We start from the raw sequence: 12659 nt of genomic DNA, 5'->3' as shown, positions 1-12659 counted from the left end.
ATGCTAGAGGTTTCTCTTATGGCATCTAAAGCTCAGGGAACTGGGCAGGCAAAAGACGGCCCAAGAGGGCCTTGTCAGCCCTGAGACCCTACACAAGGGGGGCTGTGCTTTGCCGTGCGAGCCTGCCTCGCAGGTCGAGATTGCGATCTCTATAAGCAGTGCCAATATGTGTTTCATACACAGCTCCTGAACCCCAAGCTGCCTTTCACTTACTTCCAGCTCAAGTGACCTCACAAACGCAGATGGAAAAAGCAAATAGGACCAGACCCCTTGAGACTTGAACTGAGTGTATAGCAAAGCCAAGACATTTGCAAGGCTGAGGTTTGAACTCAAGCTAACCTCAATGCAAAATCCAAATTCCTTCATCCTCTTTTAAGCCTAGTTTGACAGATCTGGGCTGGCACAGTTAAGAAAACCCTGGTACTCTCCAAGATGGGAGCAATTCTGCTGTAAGAGAAGGACAGAAATACAAGTGAGCCACTTGATGGAAGTGATACAAGTGGGGATTAATAATCCTGCTGTATCCTACACTCAGATCCTTCAGTCTAAGCAGCCCTTCCTCCTTTATGCCGTGGGAGGGATTTTCTAATGAGTTTTTCTGGAAAGGATGATGTTCCTGCATTAATCACTGGTGGATGCTACAGTGAAACAATGAACCCAAAGTGCATATAAATAAACAGAATGCCCTGGAATCACTGTAGGAATGTCATTAAATAAGTCTTTGTAGATTAGCGTGTGGCTGAAGGCTGTACTCCTCACACACACAGGCTGCTGTGTGAGCAGGATGCCTTTACTGCAGTGTGGGAAAAGCAAGGGCAGTCGGTAAGGCAGCCCAGCATCCTGCTCAGGAAAAGGCAATTGAAATGAGTAAGTGCAGAACAGACAGGCATCTTGCTTATCCTAGGAATGTTCCAGCTCTCCAACTATCTCCAAAACCCAGGAGTGTGTCATCAGGTATTAGGGGAAGGTTTCTCGCTTTTTTCCGTTTCAGAAGGGGATCAGAGGACTGGGCAAAGGACTGTGGCCTCTGCATTTACATTAAAGCAGATGCATAGCCACCATTCAGGACTGGAAGCGCCTTCTGCACAGGGTAGGGTGAACCTCAGCCATGCCAGGAACTTGCCCCAGGCTGGCTATCTTGGTCCTAAATGGGGCAGGGACTTCTCTGTAGTGGGATAGGGCTGTCCCTCCAGGCTCAGTGGTAGGGTTGATTGCCTGTACAGATGGAGCAGACTGACACACCATCATTTCCCCAGGCCTCTGCCCCTGCAGGGTGTCTTTGAGTGCTTGGCCCGGGGAGCCTGAGTGAACTCCTCAAATGGGATTGGGGCGAGCTGGCTCAACAGGGTAGTGCAGGCGAATGGGCTTCTGGCTCTGTGAGAAGCAGAAGGAGAAAGAGGAGGGGATGTCATTGTTAATTTTCAGCTGCAAACCGGAGGCCTGCAGGGCAGGAGGGAGGGAAGCCAGCTGTGCATGGCTGTGCTGTGAGTCACAACCTGGGAGCAGGCTTTGCTCTGGAGCCTAGAGGCAGGACATGCACTGCTATGGGATGGCTCGCTGTTTCCATGGTGTTCACAGGATCTCAGAGCCATCCCCTGGGATCTCCAGTGGAAGGCACTTCCCAAGCCTTTTGGGGAGGGCTCTCTCTCCTTTAGACTACCCCTGCAACGTGCACTGGTTTGCTTGGACACCTGTGGGGCTGCAGGCTGAGTGTATGTATTCTCCCTGAAACAAAGCGAGCCCAAAGCAGCAGGAGAAAAAAAACCTGTTGCCTTCCTCAGCTGGGCTGGAGGCAGCTGCCGTGAGAACAGGGAGCTCTGTGTGCTGCAGCTACCGGCTGTACCGCCCTGGACGCAGGCTGGATCTCTAAGGACATCATGCCTGTACATCTCAGCTGTTCCTACCTCTCTGTTATGTCCGGAGCTGGGTGGTGGATACACTTGCCTCCCACCACAGGTCCCCACCAGATGCCTGTGGCAGATTTCCCCAATGCACTGCCTGGCGTGATCACACCAAGAGATGGGACAGGTCTTCAGCTGGTGGAGGGGACCAAGAGTGACAGCCTGTTTCCCTGTCTGTTCCCTGGCTCAGGGCATCACCCTGGGCCCAGCCAGGTTTCCTTGCACAGTCTGGGCATATCAAGGCCGGCTGAACCTCACTGTGCTTGATCCTGTCCAATATCCCAAAGGCCTTGTTGATGTTACTAAAAGGACTTCTTCCTTGCAGCAGGGACTGTTGTGTATTTCTTTCTGATCATGGGGCACGTTGTGTGCCTGAGTTACAGGCATGCAATCGCTACGTCAAATCCAGCACTAGGGTCTGAAAGTGCCTAGGTATGGGGCTTAGCATCTCAGCTTGCCTTCTCCTTTGCTCGGCACCCTGTGATGGAAGCGTGCCTATGACTTGCAGAACATGCACTGAAGCTCCTGAGGGAGAAATGCAACAAACACTGCTAACTCTGGGCAGTCCCCTCGTGCTTCCGCTGTTTACCTAACATGCATTTTCCAGTCCTCTTGGGCCAGATAGATGCGGCTTGGCAGTTTTTGAAGACTATGAATAGCACTGCCTAAGGAAATAAACAGGAATTCACCTTCTAGCCCCTGGGACGTGTAAGGAGAGGGAAGCGCTCTGGCTGCACAGGGCTGCAGTGGCAGCTCCTTTGCATGAATAACCACAGCCTGGCTCTCCTAAAAGGCAGCCTTGATGGAAGGGCCTGGGTGGGGCTGTCTCCTCTAGGATGTCCAAACACTGGCCTCCTCAGGAAGAGCAGCGGCAACCACAGACAAGGAAGGGACAGCACGGGCCTGAGCCTGAGAGATGTGGGGTTTGTCAGGGTCTGAGCCCACCCCATTGCTGATGGGGGTGAGGCTCCTCGAAGAACCAATGCACAGATGTCCTGGCCTCCTGCTGCCTCCCCGCAGGCATCCAGACGGTTGTCAGCACAAGGGGGAAAATTAGCAGCTGATGGAAGCTGTACTTTCTGCAGAATGCCCTTAAGGAAGGGTTGCTGCCTTGCCTCAAGAAAGCCAGAAGGGCCTCCACATTCATTTAGCAGGACCAAGTTTCCTGCAGTTCATTGCAGCATCCCTGGGCTGTTGACTTCCAGAAAGGCAGTGGCCTTGGGGAGGGTTTCTGGGGCCCTGCCTTTGCTCTTTTGGGTCATACGTGTGAGATCCTTTGAGAAAAGCCTGATTCACAGACGAGCTGACTACTTACTCCACAACTGCTGATAATCAGACCTGCTTTAGTTTAGTTAGATCCACCCCACACATCTTTGGAGTCAAAACAGCAGTTTTACTTGACCTTATCTTCCCTGTCACTTTTCCTGGGAATCCTTCAGTAATTTACTGGAAGCTGATTCAAATGGTTCCCCCACATGCACAGAAAGATTGAACCTTATGTAGGCAGAGATCTCTGCCCGTGTGGAGATGGGCAATAGAAAAATTAAGATTTGTCTGAATGAAGTCTGAGCAGAAAAGCCTGTGTCTGAAAGCACCACAGGAAACACTGGAACCAGGTTTCAGGAGTGGCCTGTGCTAATAACCAGGGACACGATACCACAGACTGATTGGGAAACACACAGTGGTGCCAAGTGGGGATGGGGCAGAGCTGGCATGGATCAGGATTGCAGCTGAGGCAAAGCAAGCAGTAGGGCTACATTTTGTCACCTGGCATAATTTGCTGGCCTCAGGAGCCCAGCAGCAGCGAACGCAGGCTTTACACGACAGCTTTTTTTCACACCAGGCTTGTGCACTGCTGGAGGCAAAGAGGAGCAGGGAAAGATGGCCTGGGGGAGGGCAAGGCAGGCTGGTGACAGGGAGGCTGCGCCGTTCATTAGATGAAAAGGAAGCCTGGAAAGTTTAGCAGTTCCTTATGGAGGCTGAAGAACAGGACTTTATTGTCCTCCTGTTGACCATCACAGCTGGCAAAACCCTATCAAAATATTCCTCCCCTCTCCTGGGCAGCCCTGTCCCATAGTGATTCAGTCTGTATACGGCTCGGGGCTCTGAGCGTCATTCTCGGCTCCTGCCAGCTGTGCAGCGACTTGCTGTCCTGCCGCTGCGGCATGGCCAGAAGCCCCGGCGGGGGTGCCAGGCCATTGCGTAAGTCAGGAAAACGCAGTTTTGCTCCGAGCAGAGGGATCCCAAGAGGCCACATCACCGCTAGCACTGCTCACACCGAACAAGTACTGCATCCCTGAGTGGGAGCAGGCTGCACCAGAGCAGCGGCTGCAGCAGCTCTGCAGCACTGCTGCCGTGGTCGGGGCAGCAGCATAGGGGTGCTGGGGTGCATGGTGTGTGCAGGTTACCCCCGGGGCTGTGCATATACGTAACCCTGTAGAGGGCTCCAAGAAATCTGCATTTTTCAAACTATCGTCTGACATTTTCTGCTTGAGCTGAAGTTGTTCAGAACAAGCCCTGGCTTGAGATGTACCAGACAAACAAGCCAGGCTGCCAGGTGCAGCAGGCTCTATAAACAGGGTGCCCCCTAAAAGAGAAGACAAAATGGGATTGATTTTGGCAAAACGTATTTGGGAGGATCCCATACAGAAGAAAAAGCCAGTAATAGGTAGGTCCAGAAGTAAGCAAAGAAGATACAGGGGAGACAGTAGGTAACGCTTTCTAACAGCTAAGCTTTGGTCTGGGGAGGCCGAGCGATCTCTGCTGTGAAACAGGGATGCAAATGGCTGTTGAGATGGCATAGGGACAGAGCTGACAGTCTCTCAAGGTCTTTAGCTTCCAAATGCTCTGTGATCTACAAACATACTCCAAGGTAGTCCTGGGAATGGCTAAGATTAAGTGTATGTGGAAAGCCAGCGAATGCCTGGCTGGCAGCAGTTTTCTCCAAAGGAGAAAGCAGCAGGATGGGTGCAGCCAGCTCTGTGCTTTCACTGCTGTTATTGAGCCAAGGGTTTGGAGCAGCTCTTACGAGCAGGCCAAAACCAGCAGCGAAAGCGCCAAGTGCTCTGTCATGTCTGTTTGTCGGCTCCCTCCAAACTGTCTCCAATGCACTGCTCAGCTGCGATAGACTTCTGTGCCCAGACTAGATTTTACTCTGGGGAGTTCAGATCCTTTAAAATCTTCCTACCTTGAGCAATGCAGGTCTTTGTAAATATTCTATTCCTTGCAAGGTCTCATCAGTGGAGAAATCATTTGTTTCACCTGTCTATATTTGATTTAATAGGATTTCACTGATAGAAGGACAGAATCTCCCAAATCTCAGCTGGATGAAAAATGCAGCATCTTGCTGTCATAAGATGGCATATGCAGAAAAAGCCTCAGCAGTCGTACTTCTTCAGTGTGATGAGTTCTGAGGATCTCACTGTAGGCCCTGAAACTTGTTTACTTTCCTTCAAAAACCACTGTCCTTTATGGCTAGGGATTGGCAGGAGCCAGCGTTGTGGGCGGGAGAGGCACAGGGCAGGAACAGCCGGGCCGCAGGAGGGTCCGAGGTCTGGGCTGTACGGTGTTTGCATGCTTGAGGCAAGGTGGGATGTGGCCAGCTCCAAAATAGCAAGGTCATGCAGGGCCCTGAGCGAGTGCTGTGACTTTCCACCCTGTGCCTGGCCCAGAGTTGTTCCTTCCCCTGGGACCTACTACTAAAGTTAGCAGTGTTTCCCCATGCCGTAAGCTCTGTGTCTATCTGTATCTGCAGCTCTTTAAGGAGAAGGGGAGCCTAAGAACAGTTTAAAAAATGTCAGATTTGGGGAACACCGTTTTAAACTTATTTTTTATGGGAAAAACTCATGGAAAAAAATCCTTCCCTGCAAGGGGAGCCCTGGACTCGTGTGTGTGTGATGCTACAGCTGTTAATGAACATTAACTGCATCAGGTAACTGCAGAGAGTAATCAGAAAATTAGGGAGGGGAGATGTGAGCATTGGTGATGTCTCACACACACACCACCACCCCCCTGGGCCCCTTGATTTCAGATTTACCCAAAGGTACCCACCACCTCCTCTCCCCTGCACTAACCTACCTGCCCACACCACTCCAGGGAGAGCGCTCGCCCGGGATTTATTAATGGGATTAATGGAGTGTTTTTTAAATGGAATGAAATTCCCAAATAACTCCATTGTTCAGTCACTTGGGGGAAAAAGGTGGGAACTGGGAAATGAGGGAAATGCCAACGTTTTTGCCAAGTGGGACAGTGCAGGGGATTGTCTGGGCCCGTCCGGAGGTACCGGGCAGCACGCCAGGCGGGAGCGCACAGCAGGCGGGAGCCAGGCAGCTCGCGCCCGAGCCCAAGCCCGAGCCCGCCGCGGGGCTGTCACCTCTCCCCTTCCCTAAGGCACGTGCAGCCGCAGCGGGCGAGGAAGTCCCTGCAGTGGGCAAGGGTGGCTGCGCGCCCCGGCTCCCGCACGCGCCCCAGGGCTCTTGCCCTGCTCCTCTTCCACGCGTCAAGGCCAAAGAGCAAAGGTCCTCGCTTCCTGCCGTGTGTCTGGGTTGACACTGATGTGCTCTTGCTCAAGGTTTTGCCACTTATGCTTTTCTTCTTCCAAGGAATTAAAAATAGAGAGTGTTACTAAGGGAATCTGTGTGGCTTCTGGCTGGAAAACCTGTGTGAGAGGAGGCTGGATGGGAACGGACATCTCTTTCTCTGTCGCCTCCCTAAATCCCTCCCTGTTCAAAGTATTTCAGCGGCGTTAGAAAGTACCTCCCTCCCCCTCACTTTGCTGTAGCTCCCGGTGGAAGAAAGGAAGGGAGGGACTAACTGGGAGAGAGGTTTCCTCTCCCAGCCCCCTTCCCCGACCGGATTAGATTTACTGATAAACCGCGTCTGCAGCGTGGTCCTGAGCCTATGTGTCCAGGAGCTGGCTCCCGGCCCCTTGTCCCTCCAGCCCCGAGAGCAAGCTCTGCTCTGCAAGTTTTTGAGGGCGTATTTCAGTGGAAGCTTTCCCTGCCCGGCTCCCACTCCCGCAATGCGGCACTGAGCTGCGGCCCAGCTGGGCGCCGGCGAGACAGTGCCAGGCCTGGGGAGGAACGTCTGGCTTCCATTTTTACACACACCCACAAACAGATTTCATTCTTTGTTAGAAACTGTTAACTCCTCTGTTGGGATTGTCAGTCTGGGAAGAACAGCTGGAGGCTTTCTGCGTTATCCCCTGCTAGGGATAGATTTGAATACCCTGCTGGGTTGGGTTGGGTTGGGTTGGGTTGCCCATTTTTTCCCAGGGCAGAGAACGGTGCTGGTTTGTGCCCAGCTCCCTTTGTCCGAAAGCCGCTCTTCCAGCATCTGTCCCAACTGCACTTCCTGCTGTTTAGTGGCTCTCTTGGTGGCTCGTGGGGAAGGCTTGCTGGCCTCTCGCTAATGCACCCTCTCTGCTGAGCTGCCTGGCTTGCAGTTGGACTGAGCATTCACTGCTCCGTTGGCATTCGGAGCCTCTGCTTAGAGGAGTCTTGGCCGGACTCGCTCTGCCAGGGAGGAGGGAAGCAAGAGGACACAGGAGGGCTTTGGAAACACTCCACTGGGATGGGGGTAGTGGGGCAATGCTAGGGTTTGCCACCTATCTAGTTTTCATCTGTACGCACCAGGAACTGTAGGTCCAGCTATGCCCAGCAGGTTCATGGTGCAGATGTTCCTAGGTTGTCAGCAATGGTGGTGGCAAAGGACGGTGGTCCTTACCTGGGACACATACCCCTGTCTTCAGTGCATGCACTCTTGGAGGGCAGCCAGAGGCTCAGCGTAGAGTCTTTGAAGGGTCAGAGATGGCCTCTTGGCTTCCTGAGGTCTTATTTTGACCATGCTTTGACTTATTTTGACCTCAGGGCCAGGCAAGCTTGGAGGGCTGCTCTTGAGACTGTAAAGCTAAGAATCCCCTGGCAGCTGTAGAGCCCACAGGAAGGACCCTGTATGTGCCACATATCTGCTTTTTTGCCTTCTCTCCTGGCAAAAGACAAGGTGAATTAAGAAAGTAAATGCAGAGGAAACTGTGGAGAAATAACAGTGGCACTATGAGTCAAAGACAGCTCTGGACTCAGTCATGTCCCGGTTGCCCTGGAAATCGGATTGTTCGCACCGAGCCGCCTGCTTTGTCAGCCTCTGGCTGCTCTTGGGAGGGCACAGGCGTTTGGCACTGGTCATAGCCAGGGAGAAGAGGGAGAGGAAAAATGAGGGAAATATGAATGCACATCTCAGCATCAGGCTTTTCTCCATCAAAGGGAAACCCCAAGCTCTTTGTCCTATGCCTTTACGGATACAACATGAGAACCTCCCACCAGCTCAGTGAAGCACACAAAAGCGAGGAGTGAGACAGAGGACCTCAGGCTCTCTCTGGAGGTTGGCAGCACACACGAGCCCATAGCATGGCTCATCTGCGAAGCCCAGGAGACCAGCTCAAGGGACACCGCGGGGCGCTGTCTCTGCTGTTTTGCCACACACAGGATCCAACTGAGACATAGTGCTGATGAAAACTAGATTGAGCGCTAATGACTTCAGCTGCACAGGGAAGGTCTGGGGAAGACTCTGGGCTGGTTCACTGCTAGCACCATCAGAAAAGTCACCCTAAAAGGGCCAAAAGCCTAAAAGCCCTAGAAGGCTGCCAAAGGCACAGTTTCAGGGTCAGCGGCTGTTACAAGATTGGGGTCATCCTACTGCTCACCTAGAAGAGAAAGGGGCAGAAGAGATGCCACAGCATCCCTACCATCAAGCATCCAGGCCAGCGGTTCAACCCAGCCTTACCAGGATCCAGGCAGGACAACGCTTCCAGCAAGCTGCACCCAAAAACTGCCTCAGCCTGCTCCAGTAGAAGTGGAGTGCTGAAGGCACAGAGCTCTCCTCACTCAGCATGGTGCAGGCAGAGGCCAGGCCTGACGTGCATATGCTGGGTTTTCAAGGGGTCACGGGGACCACAGATGCTTCCACACTTCCCTAATGAAGACTAGTTTTCTTTGAAAGGTGGACACCAGCAAGAGGCTGGTGTTTTTCAGAGCTCCTGGATGGTCCCTACAACACTGTCCTGAGCATCCTGTGTTCCAGGCACCCACCTTCTGGGTGCTGCCTGCCCTCGAGGCAGCTTCGCTTCCCATGCACATTTCTGATGCGGTCGGTGGGATCATTCTGACAATAGCTGCATGGGATTTTTTTAAAGCTATGCATGCCAGATTAAGCCAGCAACCCCTGTTATGATTGCTGGGCATTGTGCACCATGCTGACGCTGGGCTCTGTGGGCCAAGCCCTGCCCTCGGATGCCTGCGCACGGCCAAGCAGGAGCTTCCTTCTGGCGTGGGGATGAGGGGGAGGGATGTGATTCGGCTCAAACAGAGCAGGAACGTACTCAGACACAACAGATTCCTGCTGCATTCAAGCATCTCCTTACGCTCACGGGGGAATGAGCTGCATTTGTTGTTTCAATATTTTCTCATCTATCTGCTGAAAATGAGTGAGCAGGTCTCAGATGGGCTCAGAGAGACGGTCCTGCCCCAGGGGTTTCACAGCAGCTGGGAACTGGATACTGTGCGAAAGTGAAATCCTGCAGCATCTCTCTTCTGGCTGTGCTCTGCCCAGTGACACCACAGCAATCCCACTGGCTCAGATTGGTAGAAGAAAACCCTAAACTCAGCTATGTAGCCCTCAGCAGCATTTTGGGAGGTACTCCAGAAATAGGCATGATAGGTGGAGGGACAATGACAAGAAGGGATGGGCTGAAGGCTCTTGCCTATGCAGACCAGTTCCCCTTGTCCCTTCCAGGTAGCCTGGGACAGGTCCATGTAGCAGAACGGTCTCAGAGATCTGCTGTCCCCAGAGCAGCCAGGGACCTTGCACCATGCTTAATGTGTCCCACAGCACCTCAGATGGAGCTGAAGAGAAAGGGTCTGCAAATGAGAAAGGGTCAGACTGTTGGCTAAGCATCCCAGCAATGCTGCTCACATGGATTGCTTGTGAGAGGTGGCTCCCAGCCTCTTCCCCACCACTGCCCCAAAACGCCACAGCCTACAGCAGCTGTGGGGTTGTGAAAGCCCAGCTCTCTGGAGTTAGATAAATCATACCCTCATCCAGGGAGCAACGGCACATAGGGCTTGGGCTGACTTTTGCAAACACATGCAGCACAAAAGCTGCCTTTCTGCCGCTCACTTGACTTTGTTTTCTCTCCCTGCCCATCTGCTTTTAGCCAAATGGTTGAATAGCTTCAGTATATACTGTGGGAGCCTAAAGCCAAAGGCTGGAGCACCAGAGAAAGATGCTGCACAACAGCAGTGCCCTGTGGCTGCTCTGCCTTCCGGAGGGACCGGGAAATGCTTGCTACCCTCTCTTTTTCATCCAGCCTAGACTACCTTGCTGAACCCTTTTAGAAAGCAGCTTTGAAAGAAAATATTTGCATTCTGGCCAGCACACACGTGCACATTTCCTGCTCTTGACGCCCTCAATTAAGCCTGTTTGTTTGTTTGTTTGTTTGTTTTCTACTTATGCTGCCACAGTCTTGGGTGGGGGAAGGGGGTCTATCAGGTTTTGCTGTTCTGGAAACCGCAATGTGAAAAGCTGCCTGCAATGCACATAGAGCATCTATGTGCATCATCGGGGAGCGGGAACCGCCAAGGGCCTTTGGGGTCAGTCTGTACCTCAGTGCAAGAAAGCATGGGGACAGATCAGTGCGCTAGAAGGCTGGGTCCTTGTGGACTTTGTAGGAAAAAAAACAATCTTCTAAGACCAGCACGTTTAGTTCAGAGAGGCACTCAAGCTTTTTCCAGCCAGTCTGTGAGCCTGAGCTACCTCAGAGGGACTGTGACACCTGCCTGTCTCATCACATGTGGCCTCTACTGGATGGAGATGTACGACCACCTACGGTGATGTTCATAGCTGCAGATACCCAGCCCCATGTGGTAGCTCCCAGGCCCAGCCGGATGGCTCTAGTTCAGAGAGCAGCTGGTCAGGGGGCAACATTGTACATGAACCAGAGCGCGTGAGGGCACGGGCCTGTCTGCAAGTTGAACATCAGTCATGGAGCTTTTTCCAGCCCATGATTCTGCTGCTATGGCAGCACCTGGGCTGGGAGCAGGGAGGCGAGGAAGCCTCAGGCAGATTTTTTTTTTCTCACATTTAAAAGCAGAATTGAGCAACCAAAGACTAGAAACCCTCCTCTGAGTAATGAATCCCCTGCTGGAAAAATCTTCACACCCTAGACAAAACATGCCTGTGGAAATCCTGAGATTGTTGCCAATTGAACCCTTTTCTCCCACCCTGAAATTTCACTGCAGTTTATCTCTCTAAGTGATGATCAGGGATCATCACTTTCAGGCACTGAGGGGGATCTCCCAGCCCACGTCTGCTTTCTGCAGCCTGTGGTGCTATTTTGGAAATTCTCTCATTTACTGGGCGGTTCAGCTGAGTCCAAGTGCTCCTTCGGCTAAAATCATACCTTGCCTGTCATCTGGTAATTATAAAGTGCCGAAAAGCCAGTGGTGCTTAAGGCAGCTCTGGCATAACCAACGCAGCTTTTTCTTTTGCTGAAAAAGGATGGAGCTGTAGACATTTCCTCTGAAATCACTTTTTGGTTTAAAAAGGGGAGGGGGGGGGGGAAGGTAGCCCTGGGTGAAAAATGACTCCCAGGAGCACAGCAGCACAGGATTGGGAACACTGGAAACCCAACAGCAACATTTCCAACGGGCAAGCAAAGCAAATGCTTTCTGTTGGAAACACCAGAGTGCGAGGTGGGGTGAGGGGGGAAGGAAAGATAATTTTGAGGCAGGAAAACAAAATAATTTGTAAAGCCTTTCTCTCTGGGGCTGCCCAGTTCTTACTGGTGCCTCAGCTGGAGAAAGGTTGTGGACAACCCTCCTGCAGCTCTCTCACAGCCCTGCCTGGAGCGACCTATTTCCATTTGGGTGCAGAAACAGGGCTTGCAACTGGAGCTGGTGCTGAGGACATTTAAAGGAAACCTAAACTGAACTGCTCCGTCTTTCACAGAGGGAAAGGCACTAAACTGCACCTCACCAAACACTCATGCTGCAGCTCGCCGGGCTGACCCCGCACTCTTTCAGCAGGCCGCCTGAGAGGTCCTGCAGCATCAGGATATCTATGGTACAGGAAAGCTCCTTCTCCAAGTGCCACCCCTTCCTGTTTGCATTGCATATGGAGCATTTCCTCGCCTGAAAATGGCCTCACAGCCTCACCGCCTGGCATAGTGAGCCCTGTCTCCTGAGGGAATTATTGCAATCACATATTCTGTGCATGCCTGTTGGGTTCTCTCTGTCCATGACATGCAACCTGGAGGCCAATTTCAGACCAATCTGGTGAAAAAAGATTTCAAAGAGCTTGAAGTTGGGCAACAGCAGATGAAAGAAACTCTGCTTAGATACTCTCTTGTCTTTTTAGACTCTGTAAAATCTTCTTCTAAAGCCTTCCCATAAGCATCGCAGGGAGCTGGCTCACAGTCTGATGTTGTTCTGTTTAGACTTAACCATCCTTCTTTAACTTGCTTAGCCCAGTTGCAGCCAGCCCAAATCCAGCCCACACACCAAAGCAAGGACAGTCACAGGGTATCATTACTCAGCCCTGCGTGTTCCTTTTGGGACACATGCTGGACCACTACAGAGCCATTGCGTTAGGAGTGCTGGTGTATACCCTGCTGCATGCAGCGTGTCCTGGTGCAGGATGCCAGCAGCTCATCTTCCCACAAACAGCTTATCTTATCCTGAGGAAAGGGAGGCAGGGAGAAAGACA

The sequence above is a fragment of the Struthio camelus genome, chromosome 13 (genome assembly GCF_040807025.1).
Source record: "Struthio camelus isolate bStrCam1 chromosome 13, bStrCam1.hap1, whole genome shotgun sequence".
NCBI lineage: Eukaryota > Metazoa > Chordata > Aves > Struthioniformes > Struthionidae > Struthio > Struthio camelus.
This window is presented reverse-complemented; position numbering follows the sequence as displayed.